Here is a 24460-nt window from a genome sequence, read left to right on the forward strand (position 1 = left end):
AAAATGGCAAATGGAGTTTGATCTGCTAGTGTGAGGTGCTACATCTTGGCAGGACAAATCAAAATAGGACGTAAATGGTAGCAAATTGAGGAAAGCAGTTGAACAGAGGGATCTAAGAATAACTGTGCATAGTTCCCTGAAGGTGGAATCTCATGTAGGTAGGGTGGTAAATAAAGCTTTTGGTGTGCTGGCCTTTATATCAGAGCATTAGTATAGAAGTTGGAATGTAATGTTAAAATTGTACAAGGCATTGGTGAGGCCAATTCTGGAGTATGTGTACAATTTTGGTCGCCATAATTATAGGAAGGATGTCAACAAAATAGAGGAGTACAGAGGAGATTTACTAGAATGTTGCCTGGTTTCAGCACCTAAGTTACGAGAAAGGTTGAACAAGTTAGGTCTTTATTCTTTGGAGCGCAGAAGGTTAAGGGGGGACTTGATAGAGGTCTTTTAAAATGATGAGAGGGATAGACAGAGTGACGTGGATAAGCTTTTTCCATTGAGAGTAGGGGAAGATTCAAACAAGGGGACATGATTTGAGAATTAAGGGACAAAAGTTAGGGGTAACATGAGGGGGAACTTCTTACTCAGAGAGTGGTAGCTGTGTGGAATGAGCTTCAGTGAAGGTGGTGGAGGCAGGTTCGATTTTATCAATTTAAAAATAAATTGGAAGGTATATGCGACGGAAAGGAATGGAGGGTTATGGTCTGAGTGCAGGTAGATGGGACTAGGTGAGATTAAGTGTTCGGCACGTGATGGCCTGTTTCCGTGCTGTAATTGTTATATGGTTATATATGGAATAGGGATGCCTGTAGATAAATGCCACAGGCCGTCATGTTCGGACATCAAAAAAGTTTTTGATTTTGTTGTCTAAAGACAAGATAAACAGCAAGGAGCTAATGTTAAACTCACTAAATATTTAGAATATTGTATTTGTATTTGACATTCTGTTTATAGGAAGAATGTAAAAGGAAAAGATTAGTGAAGACAAAGGTACAGTGCCCTCCATAATGGTTGGGACAAAGACCCATCATTTATTTATTTGCCTCTGTACTCCACAATTTGAGACTTGCAATAGAAAAAACACATGTGATTAAAGTGCACATTGTCAGATTTTTATAAAGGCCATTTTTATACATTTTGTTTTCACCATCCTTTCATTTCATAATGTTTGGGACACAGCAATGTCAAGTAAATGAAAGTAGTCATGTTTAGTATTTTGTTGCATATCCTTTGCATGCAATTACTGCTTGAAGTCTGCGATTCATGGACATCACCAGTTGCTGGGTGTCTTCTCTGATGATGCTCTGCCAGGCATGCATTGCAGCCATCTTTAGCTTATGCTAAGTTTGGGGATAGTCCCCTTCAGTTTTCTCTTCAGTATATAAAAGGCATGCTCAATTGAGTTCAGATCGGTGATTTACTTGACCACTCAAGAATTGACTTTTTTAGCTTTGAAAAACTCCTTTGTTACTGTAGCAATATGTTTGGGATCATTGTTTTGTTGTAGAATGAACCGCCGGCCAATGTATTTTCTTTATTATAGCGAATTCGTCTGTCATCAGCTGTGGAGGTCTTCGTTGGCCTGCTAGTCCCTTTGCGATTAGTAAGCTCACCAGTGCTCTCTTAATGATGTTCCAAACAGTTGATTTTGGTAAGCCTAAGGTTTTGGCTGATGTCTCTTAACAGTTTTATTCTTGTTTCTCAGTCTGATAATGGCTTCTTTGACTTTCACTGGCACAACAGATTCAGATTGCAACTTTAATTGTCATTGTGCAGTGTACAGTACAGAGACAACGAAATGCAGTTAGCATCTCCCTAGAAGAGCGACAGAATATGAGCAATAAAATAATCTATTTACGTGATACAGTCATAGTGTTTTTTCCTGTGGGAGGAGTGTGTCTGGGGGGGGGTGATTGGCAAGTCACCGAGGTGCAAGTGTTGAGTAGTGTGACAGCCGCAGGGAAGAAGCTGTTCCTGGACCTGCTGGTCTGGCAACGGAGAGACCTGTAGCGCCTCCCGGATGGTAGGAGGGTAAACAGTCTATGGTTGGGTGAGAGCAGTCCTTGGCGATGCTGAGCGCCCTTCGCAGACAAACGCTTGCTTTGGACAGACTCATGGAGGGGAGTGAGGAACCGGTGATTGTTGGGCAATTTTCACCACCCTCTGCAGTGCTTTCCGGTCGGAGACAGAGCAGTTGCCATACCATACTGTTATACAGTTGGTAAGGATGCTCTCGATGGTGCAGCGGTAGAAGTTCACCAGAATCTGAGGAGACAGATGGACCTTCTTCAGTCTCCTCAGGAAGAAGAGACGCTGGTGAGCCTTCTTGACCAGAGTTGAGGTATTGGTGGTCCAAGAGAGGTCATCGGAGATGTGACCCCCAGAACCTGAAGCTGGAAACACGTTCCCCTCCGTCCCGTTAATGTGGATGGGGGTGTTGCGTGCCGCCCTAGACTTCCTGAAGTCTACAATGAGCTCCTTGGGTCTTCTTGGAGTTAAGGGCCAGGTTGTTGTCAGCGCACCATGCTGCTAGGAGCTGGACTCCTCCCTATAGGCCGACTCATCGTTGTTGCTGATGAGGCCAATCACCGTTGTATCATCTGCATACTTGATGATGGTATTAGTACCATGTACAGGTGTGCAGTTGTAGGTGAAGAGGGAGTAGAGGAGGGGGCTCAAGCACACAGCCCTGTGGAACACCGGTGTTCAGGGTGAGGGTTGAAGAGGTGTGCTTGTCTAACCTAACAGACTGGGGTCTGTTGGTTAGAAAGTCCAGTATCCAGTTGCAGAGGGAGGGGTCGATGCCCAGGTCACCGAGTTTGGTGATCAGTTCAGAGGGTATAATGGTGTTGAAAACTGAGCTGTAATCAATGAACAGCATTCTTACGTAAGTGTCCCTGGTGTCGAGGTGGGAGAGGGCGGAGTGAAGTGCCGTTGAGATGGCATCCTCCGACCTCCTGTTTTTGCGGTAGGCAAACTGATAGGGATCCAATGTGGGGGGTAGGCAGCATTTGAGGTGTGCCAGGACCAGCCTCTCGAAGCACTTGGTGATGATGGGCGTAAGTGCAACTGGGCGGAAGTCGTTGAGGCTTGCCGCAGTGGAGTGTTTTGGCACTGGCACGATGGAGGTGGTTTTAAGGCACGTGGGCACAACTGCTTGGGCAAGTGACAGGTTGAAGGTGTCAGTCCAGACGTCTGTCAGCTGCGCAGCACAGGCCTGAGGACGCGCCCGGGGATGCTTTGGTCCTCATGTTGATAAACAGCAATACAAGTTTCCAAAGGTAATGGAAAGACTAGATGCTGAGAGCTCTCTTATACCTGCATTAAGGTGGCATTTAAACACTGAGCAATTATAAAAAACTGTGAAGCCATGTGCCCCAAATATGGTGCCCTGAAATGGGGGGACTATGTATAAACACTGCTGTAACCTCTATATGGTGAAACCAAAATATATAAAAATGGCCTTTATTAAATTCTGACAATGTGCACTTTAACCACATGTGATTTTTTTCTATTACAAATCTCAAATTGTGGGGTACAGAGACAAATAAATAAATGATGAGTCTTTGTCCCAAACATTATGGAGGGCACTGTAGGTCCCTTACAATCAGAGACAGGTGAATTTATAATGGGAAACAAAGACATTGTTCCCAGTTCCCAATTGCTCAGTTAGAGGTTGGTAGATATGACATTGTGGGAATTACTGAGACGTGGCTGCAGGAGGATCGGGCCTGGGAACTTAATATTCAGGGTTATACATCCTATAGAAAGGATAGGCAGGTGGGCAGAGGAGGTGGGGTAGTTCTGCTGGTGAGGGATGGAATTCAGTCCCTTGCGAGGGAAGACATAGGTAGAGTCACTGTTGATTGAGTTGAGGAATTGTAAAGGCAAGAAGACACTAATTGGTGTTATCTACATACCCCCAAATAGTAGCCCGGGTGTAGGGTGTAAGTTGCACCAGGAGTTAAAACTGGCATGTAACAAAGATAATGGCACTATGGTGATGGGGGATTTCAATATGCAGATAGACTGGGAAAATCAGGTTGGTTCAGGACCCCAAGAAAGAGAGTTTGTAGAATACCTCCGAGATGGATTCTTAGAGCAGCTTGTAATGGACCAGAGAAAAGGCAATTCTGGATTTAGTGTTGTCCAATGAACCAGATATGATAAGAACTCGAGGTAAAGAAATCGCTTGGAGTTAGTGATCATAATATGATTAGTTTTAATCTGCAATTTGAGAAGGAGAACGTTAAATCGGAAGTGTCAGTGATGCAATTGAACAAAGGGGACTATGAAGGCATGAGAGTGGAGCTGGCCAAGGTAGACTGGAAAGGGATCCTAGCAGGAATGACGGTGGAACAGCAATGGCAGGAATTTCTGGGCATAATCTGGAAGACGCAGGATCATTTCATTCCAAAAAGGAAGAAAGATTCTAAGGGGAGTAGGAGGCAACCGTGGCTGACAAGAGAAGTTAGGGATAGAATAAAACTAAAAGAAAATATGTATAACACAGCAAAGAGTAGCCAGAAGCCAGAGGATTGGGAAACTTTCATAGGACAACAGAAGGAAACAAAACGGGCAATACGGGCTGAAAAGATGAAGTGCGAAGGGAAGCTGGCCAGGAATATAAAGAAGGACAGTAAAAACTTATTTAGATATGTTAAGGGAAAAAGAGTAGCAAAGTCAAATGTGGGTCCCTTGAAGGCAGACACGGGTGAAATTATTATGGGCAACAAGGAAATGGCAGAAAGAGTTGAATAGCACCAGATCTGTTTTCACTAAGGAAGACACAAACAATCTCCCAGATGTACTGGAGGACAGAGGATATAAGGGGGCAGAGGAACTGAAAGAAATTGGTGATCATTTTCCAATATTCAATAGATTCAGGATCAGTTCCTGGTGATTGGAGGATAGTTAATGTTATCCCACTTTTCAAGAAAGGAGCGAGAGAGAAATCAGGGAATTACAGACCAGTTAGCCTGACTTCGAAAGATGCTGGAGTCAATTATTAAAGAGGTAATAATGGGGCATTTGGATAGCAGTAAAAGGATTAGTCCAAGTCAACATGGATTTATGAAAGGGAAATCATGCTTGACTAATCTTCTGGAATTTTTTGAGGATGTGACAAGTAAAATAGATGAAGGGGTGCCAGTGGATGTAGTGTATCTAGACTTTCAGAAAGTCTTTGATAAGCTCCCGCACGGGAGACTGGTGACTAAAATTAGAGCACATGGTATTAGGGGTAGGGTGTTGACATGGATAGAAAATTGGTTGGCAGACCGGAAGCAAAGAGTAGAGTGAACGGGTCCTTTTCAGAATGGCAGGCAGTGGCGAGTGGAGTGCCGCAAGGCTCGGTGTTGGGCCGCAACTGTTTACCATATCTATTAATGATTTGGAAGAGGGAATTCGGAGCAACACTAGCAAGTTTGCGGATGACACAAAGCTGGCTGGCAGTGTGAACTGTGAAGAGGATGTTAGGAGGTTGCAAGGTGACCTGGACAGGTTGAGTGAGTGGGCAGATGCGTGGCAGATGCAGTATGATATAGATAAATGTGAGGTTATTCACTTTGGTGCCAAAACAGGGGCAGATTATTATCTCAATGGGGTTAGGTTAGGTAAGGGGGGTGCAGCGAGACCTGGGCATCCTTGTACACCGGTCACTGAAAGTTGGCTTACAGGTACAGCAGGCAGTGAAGAAAGCTGATGGAATGTTGGCTTTCATAACAAGAGGATTTCAGTATAGGAGTAAAGAGGTTCTTCTGAGGTTCTAGTTGTATAGGGCTCCGGTGAGACCACATCTAGAGTATTGTGTACAGTCTTGGTCTCCTAATTTGAGGAAGGACATCCTTGTGATTGAGGCAGTGCAGTGAAGGCAGATAAATCCACAGGACCTGATGATCTGCTCAAGGAGGTGTCCCTAGAAATCGTGGATGCATTGGTGATCATTTTCCAATGTTCTCTTGATTCTGGATCAGTTCATGTGGACTGGAGGGTAACCCCACTATTTTAGAAAGGAGGGAGAGAGAAAATGGGGAATTATAGACCAGTTAGCCTTACATCGGTAGTGGAGAAGATGCTTGATTCGATTGTTAAAGATGTTATAGCAGCACATTTGGAAAGCAGTGACAGGATCGGTCAAAGTCAGCATGGATTTATGAAGAGGAAATTATGCCTGATAATCTGGAATTTTTTGAGGATGGAACAAATAGAATGGATAAGGGAGAGCCAGTCGATGTGATGTATTTGGACTTTCAAAAAGCCTTTGACAAGGTCCCGCTCAAGAGATTAGTGTGCAAAATTAGAGCACATGGTTTTGGGGGTAGGGTATTGACATGGATAGAGAACTGGTTGGCAGACAGGAAGCAAAGAGTAAGACTTAAAGGGTAATTTCCAGAATGGCAGGCAGTGACTAGTGGGGTGCCTCAAGGCTCGGTGCTGGGACCCCAGTTATTTCCAATATATATTAACAATTTAGATGAGGGAATTGAGATGTTTGCAGATGACAAAAGCTGGGTGACAGTGTGAGTTGCGATGAGGATGCTATGAGGTTGGATAGGTTGGGTGAGTGGGCAGATGCATGGCAGAAGCAGTATAATGTGGATAAATGTGTAGTAATTCAGTTTGGTGGCAAGAACAGGAAGGCAGATTATTATCTGAATGGTGTCTGATTAGGAAAAGGGGAGGTCCAACAAGACCTGGGTGGGCTTGTACATCAGTCACTGAAAGTAAGCACGCATGTACAGCAGGCAGTGAAGAAAGCTAATGGTATGTTGACCTTCATTGTGAGAGGATTTGAGTTTAGAAGCAAGGAGGTCCTACTGCAGTTGTACAGGGCCCTGGTGAGACCGCACCTGGAGTATTGTGTGCAATTTTGCGGTCCTAATTTGAGGAAGGACATTCTTGCTATTGAGGGAGTGCAGTGTAGGTTCACCAGGTTAATTCCCGGGATGGCGGGACTGACTTATGATGAAATAATGGGTCGACTGGGCTTGTTTTCACTGGAAATTGGAAGGATGAGAGGGTATCTTATAGAAACATATACAATTCTTAAAAGATTGGACAGGCTAGATGCAGAAAAAATGTTCCCGATGTTGGGGGAGTCCAGAACCGGGGGGTCACAGTTTAAGACCAAGGGATAGGCCATTTAGAACTGTCAGAAGGTAAAACGTTTTCACCCAGAGTTGGGAATCTGGAATTTTCTGCCACAGGAGGCAGTGGAGGCCAGTTCATTGGATGTTTTCAAGAGAGAGTTAGATCTTGTTCTTAGAGATAAAGGAATCAAGGAATATGGGGAGAAAGCAGGATCGGGGTACCGATTGTCGATGATCATCCATGATCATATTGATTGACGGTGCTGGCTCGAAGGGCCGAATGGCCTACTACCTTTGTTTCGATGTTTTTCTATGTAAAGGAGATGTACAATGGCCAGAATAGATGGTGGACCAAGAGGGCTGTTTCTGTGCTATATGTCTCTGAAGTACAAAAAGATATTCTGTTGGAGAAGGAACTGCAGATGCTAGAAAATCGAAGGTACACAAAAAAGCTGGAGAAACTCAGCAGGTGCAGCAGCATCCGCTGAGTTTCTCCAGCTTATTTGTGTACCTTTGATATTCTGTTGGACGTGGGTGCTGGCTTGAAGGGACGAATGGCCTACTCCTGCACCTAATGTAGATTGTCTATTGTCTAAATATTCAATTATGAAGAGAAGTTTGAATGCTCTTTTGAACGTTGAACTGAGAATAAGGTGCAATATTTTTGGAGGTCTATTGGTTTAAAAGGCCATGTATTTGAGATGATCACTATTCATTGAAAGGAAAGTTAGAACATTTTTTCGAGGCGACAATTTGATGCTTTGTATTAGGAAATCTCTGTCACAAATTGCTGAATTAAATTTATAAATTAAAAAGGGACTACAGTAAATCTCCAACAATCGACTAATGACTATTTAGAGATTTTGATTGATTGGTATGTGGCTCACCAGGTGGCGTGTGCCACATTCCCTTCCCATTCAGCCAAGCCCTATTTCCCATACTCATTTAAAATTTATCTGGTTAGTGGAAAATCTGCACTGTCCTGAGCCTGCCGGATAATCACAATTTTACACAAAATTGTGATAATCACAAAGAATAGTTTCAGAAAAGAAAAGCATGTGGAGCAATGGAGGAAGCAGAAGTATGATTATCTGTGGTGGCTCACTGGGAAACTTCCATCATAACGATTGCTGGATAAAATGACCTGCTTTAATGTTGTCCACATTCTATAAATTTTATATTTGCATAGCTTGGAATGTGTGCCAACAACTAAATTGCCTTTCATGAATTGTCCTTTTGGTTTGCTTTATTATTATTGTCATGGGTACTGAGATACAGTGAAAAACTTTGTTTTGTATGCTATCCAGGCAAATTATAGCAGTGATGTGTACAATCAAACCATATACAACCAGGTAGTGCAAAAAGAGAAAGTAAACAGTGCAAAATCTAGTTTTAGAACTTCAAAGTACAGTTTGCTAGTGAATAAATAACAGTATCATGCAGCATCTCTCGTATAAAATACTTGACATTTTTAGCATGGCCATGGGAAGTGAAATTGCTCACTTCATTTAGAAATAATTTGCCACAATTCCTTCAGAGCCAAATCTTTTATTTTGTTTGTCAATTGCAACAGTGCAACATTGTTTATTTTTAATTCACATAAAATATGCAAATCATAATGAATAAAACTTGAGAGAATGCAGTAAAAGAGTAACATGGAGCATCTGGTTCCTTGAGATTGAAGGCAAAAATAGACATTCAAGCAACTTAAAATTGCACAATAACTATAATGAGATTATTTGTTAATTGTGCAGTAAATTACAATGTTTTCAATACTCTTCTGTCTTCACTTGCACAATGCTGAAATAAACAAATCCTTGCAATCAAATCTGTAGGTCTGGTTTTTTTCCATCACTATGAGTGCTTCCTTGGTTACGAATGATTTTATATTTGTGTTCAATGTGTACATGTGAAGTATATTGATCTGGTGATTCGGCCTTTAAAGTGGCTTCTGTTGATATAGATACAGTATATTAAAATGTTAACCAGTTCTGAGGATGGTAAGCAACTAGGCTAAGTAGGACCCGTTGGGTCCCAGTCACATGGGAGGCCTGGTCCCCCAACGCAACCCATTCCTCAACGCAATATTCCACCACTCACCCGTTCCCCCGGGGGGGTTGTGGTGGGGGGGGGGTTGTGCAGGGAGGTGGGATTGTGGGGATAGGTGTGTGTGGGCGGGGGGGTGTGTGGGGCGGGGGGTGTGTGGGCGGGGAATTGTGGGGATAGGGGGTGTGTGGGCGGGGGGGGGTGGGCGGGGGGTGTTTTGTGGGGGGGGGTGTGTGTGCAGGCGGGGGGAGAGAGCTCAGAGAAAAGATGGGGGAAGAGCCATGGGGGAGAAGGGGCCAGCGAGGGGGACCAGAGCGGAAGGAGCTAGAGGTGCGATGGGGACTCACAGCGGGCGCTGGTCGCTGGTCGTTCTTCTCCGCCGGGATCAGAGTTTCCGTTTGGCAACCTCTGCGACATCTCTGACTCCGCGCCCGGCCGGGCTGTGCTGGGCTGGGCCACTTCCGGTCCCTCCGAAAATTGTGTCCGGTTCGAGACCTCTGCCAGCCATCCAGAGCGTTCCTCAGCTCCAGTATAGATGCGATGGCGCTGGAAGGGGTGGAGAAGGGACTAATTCGCATGGGGCTGACTGGCAGGAGAGGAGAATTGCACATGCGTGGTTTTTAAGATTTTTAAACCTCGCTAACTTTTACATTATGCCACCGATCGAGTACCCTTTTTTGTGTAAATAGAAAAAATGCGCAAACCGGAAGATAACAAGATCAGAGTTTTAGTGATGGGCGGGTGGATTTATTTATTTATTTATCTGTTTATTTGCTTGTTTGTTTATTTATTTCTCTTGGGCAACAGCACTCTGCCCAATACAGAACTGATACTTTATCGCTCGTAACGTTATGTGTATGGTGAATGCTCACATTTGAGTTGGCTATTTAATAAGAGAATTATGGAAAACAGCATTCTTCCATTTTAATTTTAACAAATGTTTTAAGTTTACACCATCTTTTGCTTTGAGTCTGAAGTAAACTAGTAAGATTAAAAGAGAACTTACCAGTTAGAAGTTAGATCTTTATTTTATGAGGAGTTACGTTGGTGATTACGTGAAGAAGACCCGCCAGTGCGCATGCACGTTAAACTTCAAAGCAGCGGTATGCAATCACAGATAACAGAATATTTGAAGTAACATAGTAAGATCAGCAACGTGAGAACTACCATATGACCTTTATGAGAGAGAGGGTTGGGCGTGGTGGGCATGTAACCACCAACGTAACTCCTCATAAAATAAAGATCAAACTTCTAACTGGTAAGTTCTCGTTTAATCTTACTATTTTACTTCGGAGTCACGTGAGTGATTCCGTGAAGAGTTCAAAGCTCTGTGATTTCATGCCGCAGATTCATAAAATGAGTGAATAATCAACAATGCATTAAGCATAACATTGATTCAAATGTATTAATGGCTTATGTGAATAAAGCAATTAATAGCAACCCCTCTATGTCAGGAGAGGCTAAAGTGAACGCAAAACCGAATGAGCAAAATAGCCCTGGTCGGTAATCAGCCTATGGTAAAAAAAAATTGAAATGCATTCACTTGACCATCCTGCGGTCGCAAGGATATGGCTGATGAGAACGTCCATTGTCCTGGCCGCTGACGTTGATGCCGTCCTGATGGAATGAGATGTAAAATCGGCAGTGTCTATACGTGCATAAAACCAGAACCTACTTCAGCCACATTGAAATAGTCTGAATTACTATCCCTTGTGTGACTGTTTGTGGCTAAACCCAGTGCTGATATCCACACCTCGTAAGGTTCTAGTGGCCTTGATATAATATAGCAAACCTGCCCTCACACGTAGACGTGAGTCCGTGGGGGTACGATCTTAAATTCTGCCACCCTTGGTCTGCTCTGCTTGTGTAGATCAGAATGTAAAATGGTAATGGCATCTGCAGCCATTTCCATCCTATCTAGACGCAGCTTCTGCCTCGCTGTGCTGATCCTAGTGTCATGACTAAAGGATGTAGCTGACTCTGGTGAAAATTGTTAACCTAATGTCAATATCCCATATTACGTATACGTATACTGGGAGAAACTTGCGTTAGAGACATCGTTTGCAACCCGATATCCGGGGGTTGAAAAAACCCGACGGGAAAACGTCAGTAATCTGTACCATATTAAATGTAACATTAACATGAAACAAATCCCTTTCCAATATCTTGAATAGGAATGTACTGCTTTTTGGTGCTCTCCCTACAATCTGCAGTGAGCACCTGCATGTGCATTCAGAATGTGTAAATCAATAATATTTATTATACAGAGGCTGGTTTCTTAACTCACTGTTTGAACCAGCAAAGTTTTCATTTTTTAAAGTAACCTTATATGGTTGTATTATCATGCCTGACGGAAGCAGGAAGCATGGCTGCACAGCCAGACAGATAGTACGAAAACTAAAGCGAGATCTTGCAGACTTTATTTCAAGACCCGTCTGATGAGGCAAAAAAGGAGAAAGTATAAAAGAAACATTCCTCCTTGTTGTGTCGAGAGTGTATCTCTCACCATTGTTACCACATATTTCTGCAATCAATGAAAAGCATGAACCATATTTTATAAATACTTTGGGATTCAACACTATTCTGCGTTGTCCTGAATCGGAACTTGATGGTACACCCGTGGCAAGGAATTAGGTAAATATTACCGGATACTTTACTTGACTTGAAGAACTGAAAACTTCTTTACTCAGAGAGTGGTAGCTGTGTGGAATGAGCTTCCAGAGAAGGTGGTGGAGGCAGGTTCGTTTTTATCATTTAAAAATAAATTGGATAGTTATATGGATGGGAAAGGAATGGAGGGTTATGGTCTGAGCGCAGGTATATGGGACTAGGGGAGATTATGTGTTCGGCACGGACTAGAGGGGTCGAGATGGCCTGTTTCCGTGCTGTAATTGTTATATGGTTATATGGACTGCCATGTGGCTAACATCTGCCACCACCATAGTGTATCAACTTGAAGTTGGGCTTGTAGATTATGTATTTGCTCAATAGCCCTTTACCCATGGGATGCGTCTAGCGTCTATACCTAGGTTATACTAAGAACTGAAGACTTGGCAACTCACGCAACTCTCCAATTTTCCCATCTTAGAGCTCTTAGCTGGAGCAATGCTGAATACTGTTTGTTCATCATTGTGACTTTGGTAGCTTCAGCTGGTCATAGCATAAGCCTGTTAACAATCAACCACATGCTCATTAGAGAGATTGCTAATTCCATCTTGCACAGCCTAATCACAGCTACTATCTTGCCAATATTCTAGATGAATAGAATTCAGCTTCATGACATGTTTTAATTAACTCCAATCTGGTGCCCCAAGTCGGAATCAGAACTAATCAATAGTTAAAGATACATCCCAATGACCAACAAGCCTAATTGGTACAACTTAAAGTTAGCTGGATGGATGTCCAATTTCTCAATTATAGTTTGAGACTGAACCGGTGGTTTTACAAATCCAGCGTTAGAATCTCATCCAGCCAAACATAACAAGTGTTTTCGAACTTTGAGTTCAAACACCAATTTTATAATTGTTTAAACAACCTTGGAATATAATTTATCCCATTTTGCAATATTTTACTGTTATTAATACAGTTAAACGACATTCTCCATTTTGCATAATGAACAGGCCACTCCTGCCATAATTGCATGGGTGCTTTGCATGATAACTCTGCCCAATTTAGAGCCTGTCTTGAAATAACAATTCTGGCTCTAATTCCAGCCTTAGCTTGGAATGCTATTATTGTGTCTAAGCAGATGGTAAAGCGTTTATCATTTGTATGTTGCTCAAACAAATGTAAATATTACCAACGTGAATGGTCCACTTATCCACGTTCGGAATGCCAGACCCACCTTGTTGATTAGGACTGGTAGGGTGCGTGGAACCTGTGCCCAGCTGTCATGGTACCACCAACTTCAGTGAACTGCCCACTGCCGATGAAGGCATAGGATGCGTTGTCGCCAAACTGATGAAGCTCTGTTCATCCGTGGCCCTGCTACAGAGCGCCAGCTGCGCATCTGAGTCGACGGCTGGCTTGTTGTTGGTCCAAACCCGGAATCTGCATCTCTTTTGTAGGGATACCTTTCCTCAGATTTGTCCAGTGGCTTAACCTTACTGCGTCTCGGACAGCACGCATGTCCATCTGACCCCATATCACCTGGCTTACTGCCGGCACCTTAAGTAACTCGCAGTTCCCCAGGGTCTCGTGTTTCTTTGCAGTCTCATCCATCGTGAGCTCCTGTAGCTGATGGGAGACCAAATAATTTATCGTGGAGGCCAACTCATCTCCCAGTGGCTCTCCTGACTCTGACGGGACAGCAAATCATACTGCCAGGGATGGGACATCTGCCTGGATGTCTTCTTCCCCTGGATTGAACTCACCGTCAGAGTCGGGGTCAGAACTCAGCTGATCCATGGCACGCGCCTCATCAATGAGGGTGCTATCGAGCAGCCCTTTACTAGGTGCTGCTGGCGCGGCCTCTTCTCCAGCCTACCGCCAACACCACTCCTGTTCCTGGAGTGTGCCCTGGGGGAACAACCTCTGCAAGAGGTGCTCCATTTGGGATAACCGTTGAAAAAACGGTATCCAGCCCCGGAGAGGAATTCTCCGCTCCTGACTCTGGCTAGTCAGTGGGCCTAACAGACTTGCTGGTGGCATTACGCCCGGCTGGCGCTGGCTCTGTGCTTTGCAGCACCCAAGTCTGCAGTCGCTCCGCTCCCGACCGGCCACTGTGCAGGGGTATGAGGCAGCCGTTCACAGACCGCACTCCCGCGGCTGTCTACCGATTTTCTTGCGGCTTGCCTCTTTCCCTTGGTCGTCTTGTCCATGGCGTTGTCCTGGAAGAAATACACATCACAGCACCACAGCAAAACAACCCGAACTTCAGCTAACATAGGCCACGCTCACACATTACGCAGCCCTTTCCCAGGTGCTGCTGACATGGCCTGTAGCATAGGCCAGCGCTCACACACTATGCAGCCCTGTTCCAGGTGTTGCTGACGCGGCCTGTATCCTAGGCCAGCGCTCACACACTAAGCAGACCTGTTACAGGTCCTGCTGGTGTATCCTGTAGCATAAACCAGTGCTGGTGCCTGTGAAGGGTTAAAAATAACCAACAGAATGCATACACATACATACATATTCGGAAGGGAAACCTTTCTGCCCATCCGAGTTCTATGGCTGTTCGATTCCCTCTGTGCTCTCCACCCCATGCCTGGAGACACAATCCACACAAATCAACTATACTGTGAGCCACTGACCTCCCTGTCAGCAACTCTGGCGGTAGCCCCGCCCACCTGCTTGTTTTACCCGGCCTGGGAACACACAGCAGGCTTGAAACCACTGAACTTATCAGTGGATTAAATCGCGAAATTCCCGACTTTACCCGACTATCCGCTTTCGCGGTCGGAACCGGGGTCTCCCCACAGCCCAAAGCCGGTTCACTCACCGGACTTCGCGAAAACCTGCAGGATACTTCTGTGAAGAGAAGTTCCTGCACGAACATCAAACCTGGTAAGTAATAAAAATCTTACCTACAGGTTTCACTTTACCGTCGCCAGGGAGTGAAGCCCTGCATGTCTGGTGCCTTGCCATGCGAACGACACAATGACGTGCATGCGCACTGGCGGGTCTTCTTCACGGAATCACTCACGTGACTCCGAAGTAAAATTACTGTTTCAAGTCATACCCATAATAATTTTTTTGCTATGATTAATCTTCATCTTCAATCTTTGTCTTCAGCTACAGAAATTTGGAACAAATAATTTAATCATCATCTATAAATGATAATTATTTTGTCCAACAAAATATTTGGTGTATTTCCAGGCGACCTGTTCAGATGAAGGCAATATCTCCAAGTTTGCGGATGACATTAAGCTGGGGGGCAGTGTTAGCTGTGAGGAGGATGCTAGGAGACTGCAAGGTGACTTGGATAGGCTGGGTGAGTGGGCAAATGTTTGGCAGATGCAGTATAATGTGGATAAATGTGAGGTTATCCATTTTGGTGGCAAAAACGGGAAAGCAGACTATTATCTAAATGGTGGCCGACTAGGAAAAGGGGAGATGCAGCGAGATCTGGGTGTCATGGTACACCAGTCATTGAAAGTGGGCATGCAGGTGCAGCAGGCAGTGAAGAAAGCGAATGGTATGTTAGCTTTCATAGCAAAAGGATTTGAGTATAGGAGCAGGGAGGTTCTACTGCAGTTGTACAGGGTCTTGGTGAGACCACACCTGGAGTATTGTGTACAGTTTTGGTCTCCAAATCTGAGGAAGGACATTATTGCCATAGAGGGAGTGCAGAGAAGGTTCACCAGACTGATTCCTGGGATGTCAGGACTGTCTTATGAAGAAAGACTGGATAGACTTGGTTATACTCTCTAGAATTAGGAGATTGAGAGGGGATCTTATAGAAACTTACAAAATTCTTAAGGGGTTGGACAGGCTAGATGCAGGAAGATTGCTCCCGATGTTGGGGAAGTCCAGGACAAGGGGTCACAGCTTAAGGATAAGGGGGAAATCCTTTAAAACCAAGATGAGAAGAACTTTTTTCACACAGAGAGTGGTGAATCTCTGGAACTCCCTGCCACAGAGGGTAGTCGAGGCCAGTTCATTGGCTATATTTAAGAGGGAGTTAGATGTGGCCCTTGTGGCTAAGGGGATCAGAGGGTATGGAGAGAAGGCAGGTACGGGATACTGAGTTGGATGATCAGCCATGATCATATTGAATGGCGGTGCAGGCTCGAAGGGCCGAATGGCCTACTCCTGCACCTAATTTCTATGTTTCTATGTTTCTATACAAGCACTCACCTAATTTACAAACAATATGGCATTCTAGACGTCTGGCAACAGTGCCAAGTTGAACAGTAGATTTATATATGAGCAAGTTTGCTGGTGTGATTATCATTATAAATGTAGCTAGTGGCATTATATATTGCATACTATATACAGCTAATTACAGTATAATTATAGTGTATAATTATAGTATAATTATATTATAAAATTTTATATTATAAAATTTTATTTTATATATTTGAAAATGTATATATAAAATTGGTAATAATATTAGCACATCCTGGCCCAGAGATCCACTAAACACTATCATAGTACTGAACATTCAAGGGGGCTAGATTGTTACTATTCAACGTTACAGGATAAGTTAGTGATGGCAGATGGTTTATGGAGATTTGAAGTGTTAAATGTTATTGATTTGTAGCATGCTGGATACCAATTTCCACATTTATTTGCCATCAGGATGTTTCAAAAGCCCATTGTTGAGGCTAACTGGGAGCTTTGATTAAGAAAAACGAATAAGAAATGAATATATCGGTTTCTTGTCTGGAGTGCCAGTTCAGTTTTCTCAGTTGATCAGTCTGAAGAAGGGCCGGCCCCAACCTGAAATGTGGGCTTTCCGTTTCAGTGCATAAGCACTGCCTGACTCACTGAATTCCTCCAGCATTTTATTTTTTGCACATATCAAACCTGATAGCTTTGAATAATGATCCCCTGTTGTCTTTTGGTCCATAGTTAACTCCAGCGTACACTGGTATAATGCATGATAAATTTATTTGAGGTGCAGTTCTTTGAGGTGCAGTTCAAATCTATTTGAGGTGCAATAGACCAGCAGGTCTATTCAGAAATATTAACTACAGAATGTATTTCGTTTTTTTTACAATAGATGTATGAATTCTGATGTATAGGTATTGATAAAATTCAGAATTAAATGTAAAGCAATAATACCTAGAGGCTGGTGCAGTATCTGCTTGCCGGAAACAGTGATGCAATGTAAATATATCTTAAACTGATGTGGAATATTATTCTCACAAATTATGGGCAATCTGCAGTAATTGCAATTTAATGCATTCTTCATTATATACTGAAGTGCTTTTATTATCATGCATTATCATGCATTTATTAGTTCTCCTGGCTCTTTTGTAGCTTGTATACCTCCATTTTTCCCAATCATTGTCTATGGTTGAACAAATAAATACAACTGTAAGCACTGTGAAGCTGACCTTATGCTTAAGCAATTCCAGAGTTAAATCTATCCTGTCAAAATGCATTTATTAGTTCTCCTGGCCCTTTTGTAGCTTGTATACCTCCATTTGTTTATTTTTCCCAATCATTGTCTATGGTTGAACAAATAAATACAACTGTAAGCACTGTGAAGCTGACCTTATGCTTAAGCAATTTCAGAGTTAAATGTCTCCTGTCAAAATCTTTTTAAAATAAAAATCCACTTGCATGTTTTTTGAAAAACAAAACCTTTAATCCTCCAAACAATGAAATACATGGATGCAGAATTAAAAAGAACTGAAATAATCCATATTCTTTTTTGTGGACAATTTGCATTGACGCATTGGTGATTTATTCACAAATGTATTTTGCAAGTTTTATACGTTCTAGATGACATCAAAAGGTATTGGATACTCAAATTTGTATATGTTATGCAGTAAATTATGCAAAATAAAATATTTTTTATTGCGGTAATTGCACTAATGCCCCTTGAAATTTGGAGAATTGTGCTTGAAAAGCACTTCCTTTTAACCATCAAAATTAACAAGTTTGCTCAGTAAAGAGTACTAACTGCAGCAGATTCTTGTTTAAGAATTTTGCATGTTCATCTGGGCCCTGATATGTATTTGGTTGCTGCCTTCCTTATATTGCAGAGTGATCCAAGATACAACTTTAGGGCAAGGCAATTATTGAATGTTAATTCAATAATATAAATCGTTTAGTTATTACTTTGAATGAGTACATGACGTTTCACGTGTTACTTTATGCAATACATTTTTAAAGAAAAAAGTCTAGTCTTGGAAACAATAATTTAATTAAACTTATTAATATGACCTTTATATTGTAGATTTGTTTTCATTCATGAAATGTGACTCGTCCTAAATTACACTTCGAACAGGGAATGGACAATTTTAGATTTGATAAGCAAGTATTATTAAAGGATCTTGTGGTCACAAGTACTTTACGATGGAGAGAACAATAAAATAGATTTCCAAAATGCATTTTGGGGATGAGCATCATAGGTCCTTAACCAGGATCTTAAATTTAAATTTCATTTGGAAGTGAATGGGCTAGTTAGGAACAGTCAATGTGACTTTGTCCAGTTTTGTTTTTAATAATATATTTGAGTAATATAGTTTGTGGAGTATTTTGAATTGGATTAAAATGTGCCTAACATTAATCGAATAATGTATATATAGGAGATATTTTTCCCATCTATCTTTGGGGATTTTTAGGCCTAATTCCTCTTCCCATTCTCTTCTAATTGCGTCTGACGATGGAATTTCTATATTTGGAAGGATATTGTACAAGTATGATATTAGATTATTGACTCTGAGTTTCTATTCATACCTTCGTCTAATATATCTGGCAACAGAGTTTGATACTTGTGGGTATATGTTTTCAAATAATCTCGAATTTGAAGATATCTAAAATATTGATTACCTTTCAGACTGTATTTTGACTGTAGTTTCTGGAATGATAGGTTTCCCATTTCGTACAAGTCTCCAACCTTTTTAATTCCTAGTCTTACCTAATAAATAAACGTTTTATCTATAATAGATGGTTTGAACGACGGGTTATTAGCTATTGGTGAAAGAAGAGATAGATTTCTTAATTTAAAAGTAAATTTTACTTGTCTCCAAATTCGTAAAGTGCTTTTGATAATCGGATTTTTCTCATATATTGTGTTCTTCAACTTTATTGGGGAGAGAAGGATCGCGCCTATATTAAAAGGCGAGCAATCCTCTCTCTCCATTACTAACCAATCTACCTGTTGGCATGCATTATCCAGCCAGTAAATTAGATTTTTAATATTCGCTGCCCAATAGTAGTATAAGAAATTGGGGAGCGCCAATCCTCCCATTTCTTTGGGTTTACATAGATGTTGTTTATGAATTCTATGTGATTTATAATCCCAAATAAAATTTGTAATCCGGGAAACAAGTTTAAAAAAAATTTTTTAGGTAGATATGTCGGTATTGATTGAGATAAATAGAGAATTTGTGGGAGGAAAATCATTTTTATGGCATTTATTCTGCCTATTAGAGACATCGAAAGTGTTTTCCAGAATTGAATAAGAGCATTTAATTTAGTAACTAAAGGCGGGAAGTTTGCATTGAATAAAGAATTATATTTTCTGGTTACTTGGATACCCAGGTATTTAAATTTTTCTGTAGCTGTTCTAAAAGGGAATTTTAAAAGGTGTGTCGGCTCTTGAGGTTTTATTGCCATAATTTCACTTTTGTTCCAGTTTATTCTATATCTGAATTCCGAACCGAATTCCTCAATAAGATTTAATATATTTGGAATACTAACTTGAGAGTTGGTGATGTATAATAATACATCATCTGCATATAATGATATTTTATTATTTGAATGTTTAGTTTTATAACCGTGAATGTTCGGATGTATTCTTATACTTTCCGCTAAGGGTTCAATCGCAAGGGCAAATAACAGGAGTGATAATGCACAACCCTGTCTATTGCCCCTGGATAATTGAAATTTCGGAGAAAGTATGTGGTTGGTCAATATTCTGGCAGTCGGCCTGTCATATAGTAATTTTATCCATGAAATAAAATTCTCTCCCATCTGAAATTTTTGCAGTACTGTGAAGAGGTATTCCCATACTACTTCGTCAACTGCTTTTTCTGCATCTAATGAAATAATTGATAAGTCTTCTTCAATTTTGTGTGAATACATTATATTAAAAATACGTCTCAAATTATTAAATGAATGTCTCTTGGGTATGAACCCCGTTTGATCCGAATGTATTAATTTACTAACGTATTTACTTAATCTTCTTGCCAAAGTTTTCGCTAATATTTTCTGATCTGTATTTAGCAGGGCAATTGCTCTATATGAACCGGGGTCTTCGAGATCTTTATCTTTTTTGGGTGTAAGTGTGATAGTTGATTCAGCTAGTGTTTCTGGTAGTGTCTGTTCTTTAAATGCATACGTATAAAGCTTGTGTAAACGTGGTGAAATTACCTCGTGAAATCTTTTATAAAATTCATTACTGAACCTGCTGGTCCTGGTGTTTTACCATTCTTCAGTGAATTTATTGTCTCTTCTATTTCTTTGATGGAAACCTGTGCTCCTAATTCCTCTTGTTCCAGCGGGTTAAGTGTTGGGAGATTACAGTTGTCCAGAAAGTTTGTAATTTTACTGCTGTCTGTTGATGTTTTGGATGTATATAAATTCTGATAAAATTGGGCAAATCTTCCGTTAATGTCTTTGGGCAGCATTAGCAATTCACCTTTATCTGATTTGATTTTTAGAATGGTGTGATCCTTTTCCACTTTTTTTCAGCTGACGTGCCAAACGTTTGTGTGGCATCGCCAAATTCGAAATTTTCCTGTTTTGTAATTTGAAATAATCCAATAACTCTTGCAGATAAAATTTGGTATAGTTTAAATTTCAATATTGCTATCTTGTTGTGTTTATCTATAGTTGGATCTTTCGCGTTTTCTAAATCAAGTTGTCTGATTTGTTCTTCTAGTTGCAATTGTTCCGTCCTATTCTTTTTATTTTGACAAGCTTGGTATGAAATAATAGAACCTCTAATAAACGCCTTAAAAGATTCCCTTAATAGGAAGGGTGAGATATCTGGGGTATCATTGGTCTCAAAGAAAAGTTCCATCTGTTGTTTTAAGTATTTACAACCATCTGGATTGTTTAGTATTTGAGGATTAAACCTCCAAAACGATTTTTTATTGAACATTCCTTCTAGTTTTAAGGAGAAGGTTAACGGAGAATGATCAGAAATGACACTATTATGATATTTAGAGTAAAGGGGATTAATTTCCCCACAAAATCAGACAACTTGATTTCGTGTCCACCAGGAAATAGTCGATACGTGTATAGGTTTTATGTATTAATGAATAAAAGGAATATTCCCTTCCGGCAGGGTTTGTAATCCTCCATACATCTGTTATATTTGTATTTTTTATGTATGTATTTAAAAGTTCACTGGATTTTGATTTTATAGTATGTCTCTTTTGTTGGGCAGATTTATCCAGGTATTGATCCAGAACGCAATTGAAATCTCCCCCGATTATCACGTTTTGGTGATTGGACTCAGAGATTATATTCAGGATTTTATTAAAAAAATTACGGGTTATCAAAATTAGGAACATAAATATTTACCATGGTGAGTGGAGTAGAGTGTGTCTCTCCAGAGACTATAACATACCTCCCCTCTTTGTCTGCGATGGTATTAGATCCATTTATATTTCCAAAGGCATTTGACACATCAGAGGCTGGTGCATAAATTAAGAGCTCATAAAATTGGAGGAAATGTGTTAGGATAGATTAAAAACTGCGTCAGAGAAAACAGTTTTAAAAAGTGACTTACAAGCTGTTGTTAATTAAGAAATATATCAACAACATTCAAAATAGCATTTGTTGCAATTCTGTTTCAGATTAATACAATATATCAATTCAATAACTGAACAAAATATTCAATTTTTTTTGACATTAGTTAAATATTTTCAATATATTGAATAAAATTGGGTTATTTGGATTATAGGAAAGCGCACATTATTTTAATCTTAGAGAACAGTGGAAATATGTTTCAATGTATTTTTTTATTTCAAAATGCAAAATATTAGGTTTACTCATTTATGTCCAATGTTCTAGCTGGAGTATGGTACAATGGGGCGGCATGGTAGCGTTGCTGCTTTACACTGCCAGAGACCTGGGTTCAATCCTGACCATGGGTGCTTTCTGTTCGGAGTTTGTACGTTCTCCCCTTGACTTGTGTTGGTTTTCTCCGGGTGCTCTGGTTTCCTCCCACACTCCAAAGACATACAGGTTTGTAGGTTAATTGCTTTTGGTAAAATGGTAAATTGTCTCTAGTGTAGTGTGTAGGATAGTATTAGTGTGCGGGGATCGTTGGTCGGCGCAGGCTCGGTGGCCAATTTTTTGTTATGTTTGAAGAGCGTTTTATGTGTTTTTTCTGCGGCCTACATACTGTATTGGCGCGGCCTTTCCTGCCGGGACCGACCAGAGCTCCAGCAGCAGCGGCGCAGCGTTGGATACATCGCGGGGCGGGCGATGCCTTACTGGGGATTGCCGTTTGGAGCTCTGGTGTGCTGGGCCTGCTGCACCTACATCGCGGAGCTGTGGTTCGCGGAGCTCCCAACGCGGGCGGCGCTGACCAACATCGTGGAGTCCTGCAACTCTGCCCGGCTCGGTTGTGCACTTCGGGAGCCGCGGACTCCGGCGGGAGGTGGCTGATCTAGAGGTCCGGGCCGCTGAGGATGTTCTCCGTCGGGGTTCGGCGTCGGGGTTCCATCGTTCCCGGCGAGAGGGCCTGAGCATCGGGCCGCCCGTGGCGGCGACTGCGGGTGCTCGGGAGGCCCCGACCACGGGTGAACATCTGGGAAGATCGGCGGGAGGCTGGCTGGACTATGGTACCTTCCTTAACTTTGGTGCCACTGTGGGGTTATGTTGTGTCGTGGACTTCTGTGTTTGTGCTTTTTTTTTAAATTTATTTAAATTATTTATTTATTTATTATGTATTTTTATGTTACTTGATTGTAAGAAAGATCCATTTCGTTGTCTCATGAGATAATGACAATAAATTGAATACAACAACAACAAAGGGCCTGTTTCCACGCTGTATCTAAGCAAAACTAAACTAAACTTTTATATTTGCCCTCGGAGCCTTTAAAGCTGGGTTTTGATTGTGACGTTATTGTGGAAGGAAGTTTGTAGAAATTTGTGGAGCCTCATCCATAAAACAACATTGATTTAAATGAAGCAACAGGTTTCCTATAAACTTTGCTTCCAATAAAAAGATTTCCCAAGAGAGACATCTTAATATTCTCAGAGGGAAATGGACCGGCAGACTCTCACGACCCAAATGTTATCTGTACATTTCCCTTCCCATAAGTTCCTCAAGCATTTTACTTTTTGCTCAAGATTCCAGTATGCGCAGTCTCTTGTGTCTCCAACTTGATATTCTCCTGCTGTTAATGGTCTATTGAGAGAACAATCATTTTGCGAAGACATGCATTTTTGTCCAGAATTTGAATTATGATTGTGAAGTTAAACTGAACCTCCTTTCAAAACGAAGAGATTTACACTGCAGTTTGGGGGCAGATAAAAACAAGGCGGGATAGGTTTTGATTAATATGAGTTGTGATAATTTATTTTCTACTCATTCATTGTGGAATAAAGACATTGCTGGCAAAGTCAGCATTCTTTGTCAATTTCTAGTTGCCTCTGCCAATGATGTCACATGTTTTGGCGGAATCATATATATATAAGCCAGCCTGGGTGAGATTGGGGAGATGTCCTTCCTTGAACAACTCCCCCCCCCCCCCCCTCCCCCTCCCCCTCAGCTTCCTCTGCTCCAAAGGAAAAATAAGTGCCTATCAAGACTCTCCACATGTGGAACGTTCTATCCTAGGTCAACCTTCTCTGTACTCTCTCCGGTGCATTCCTATCCTTCTAATGTATGAGTGTTTGACAGCACTGGGCCTGTATTCGCTGGATGTGGGAGAGGTGGGGGCCTCATTTAATAGTGACAGGCTTGGATGTTTCCACTAGTGGGAGAGTAGGATCAGAGGGCACAGCCTCAGAATAAAGGGATGTACCATTAGAAAGAAGATGAGGAAGAATTTCTTTAGTCAGAGGGTAGTGAGTCTGGAATTCATCGCTACAAGATGGCTGCGGAGGCCAAGACTTTGGATTAATTTAAAAATAGCGGAGTCAGGGGATATGGGGAGAAGGTAGGAAATGGGTACTGATTGGGAATGATCAGCCATGATCACATTTAATGGCGGTGCTGGCTCAAAGGGCCAAATGGCCTACTCCTGCACCTCTTGTCTATTGTCTATTGTCTAATGATTAAAATTCAACTTGAAAGGAGAAAAATAACCCAAATATTGTTGGAGAGATCCATAGTTGGATTTAATGTATGTGAGGCTTGAGAAATTAAGAAATATTTTACCATGGTGGCTTGTGACTAATATATTTACAGTTGACGTTGTTATGACAAAGCCCAAAATGAAAATAAACCACTGATTATGAATAATTATGAATATGTATTGATAGGACTATATATAATCAAAAAACTAAAATTGCTGAAGTAACTCAACAGTTCAGGCAGCATCTCTGGAGAACATGGGTAGGTGTCGTTTTTGGTTGGGATCCTTCTTCGGACAGATAATGATTACATATAATTATCTCATTATCGGCTACAACTAATTAAACTTTTCCAAAATTATTGGAATCGTTGGCTTAGATTATTGCTTTGTACTTTGCCATTTTTCATCATGTTCAGTTGTCACAAGTCCTGAGATATCTTT

At 41.5% G+C, this 24460-nt stretch overlaps 1 protein-coding gene across 1 annotated transcript in view; it reads left to right on the forward strand.

The window, feature by feature from the left end:
- Positions 1–24460, forward strand: part of osbpl10 (oxysterol binding protein like 10) — a 220943-nt gene that overhangs the window by 172975 nt on the left and 23508 nt on the right. The gene's annotated exons all lie outside the window — the stretch shown is intronic.

Source organism: Amblyraja radiata, chromosome 2, assembly GCF_010909765.2.
Source record: "Amblyraja radiata isolate CabotCenter1 chromosome 2, sAmbRad1.1.pri, whole genome shotgun sequence".
Taxonomy (NCBI): domain Eukaryota; kingdom Metazoa; phylum Chordata; class Chondrichthyes; order Rajiformes; family Rajidae; genus Amblyraja; species Amblyraja radiata.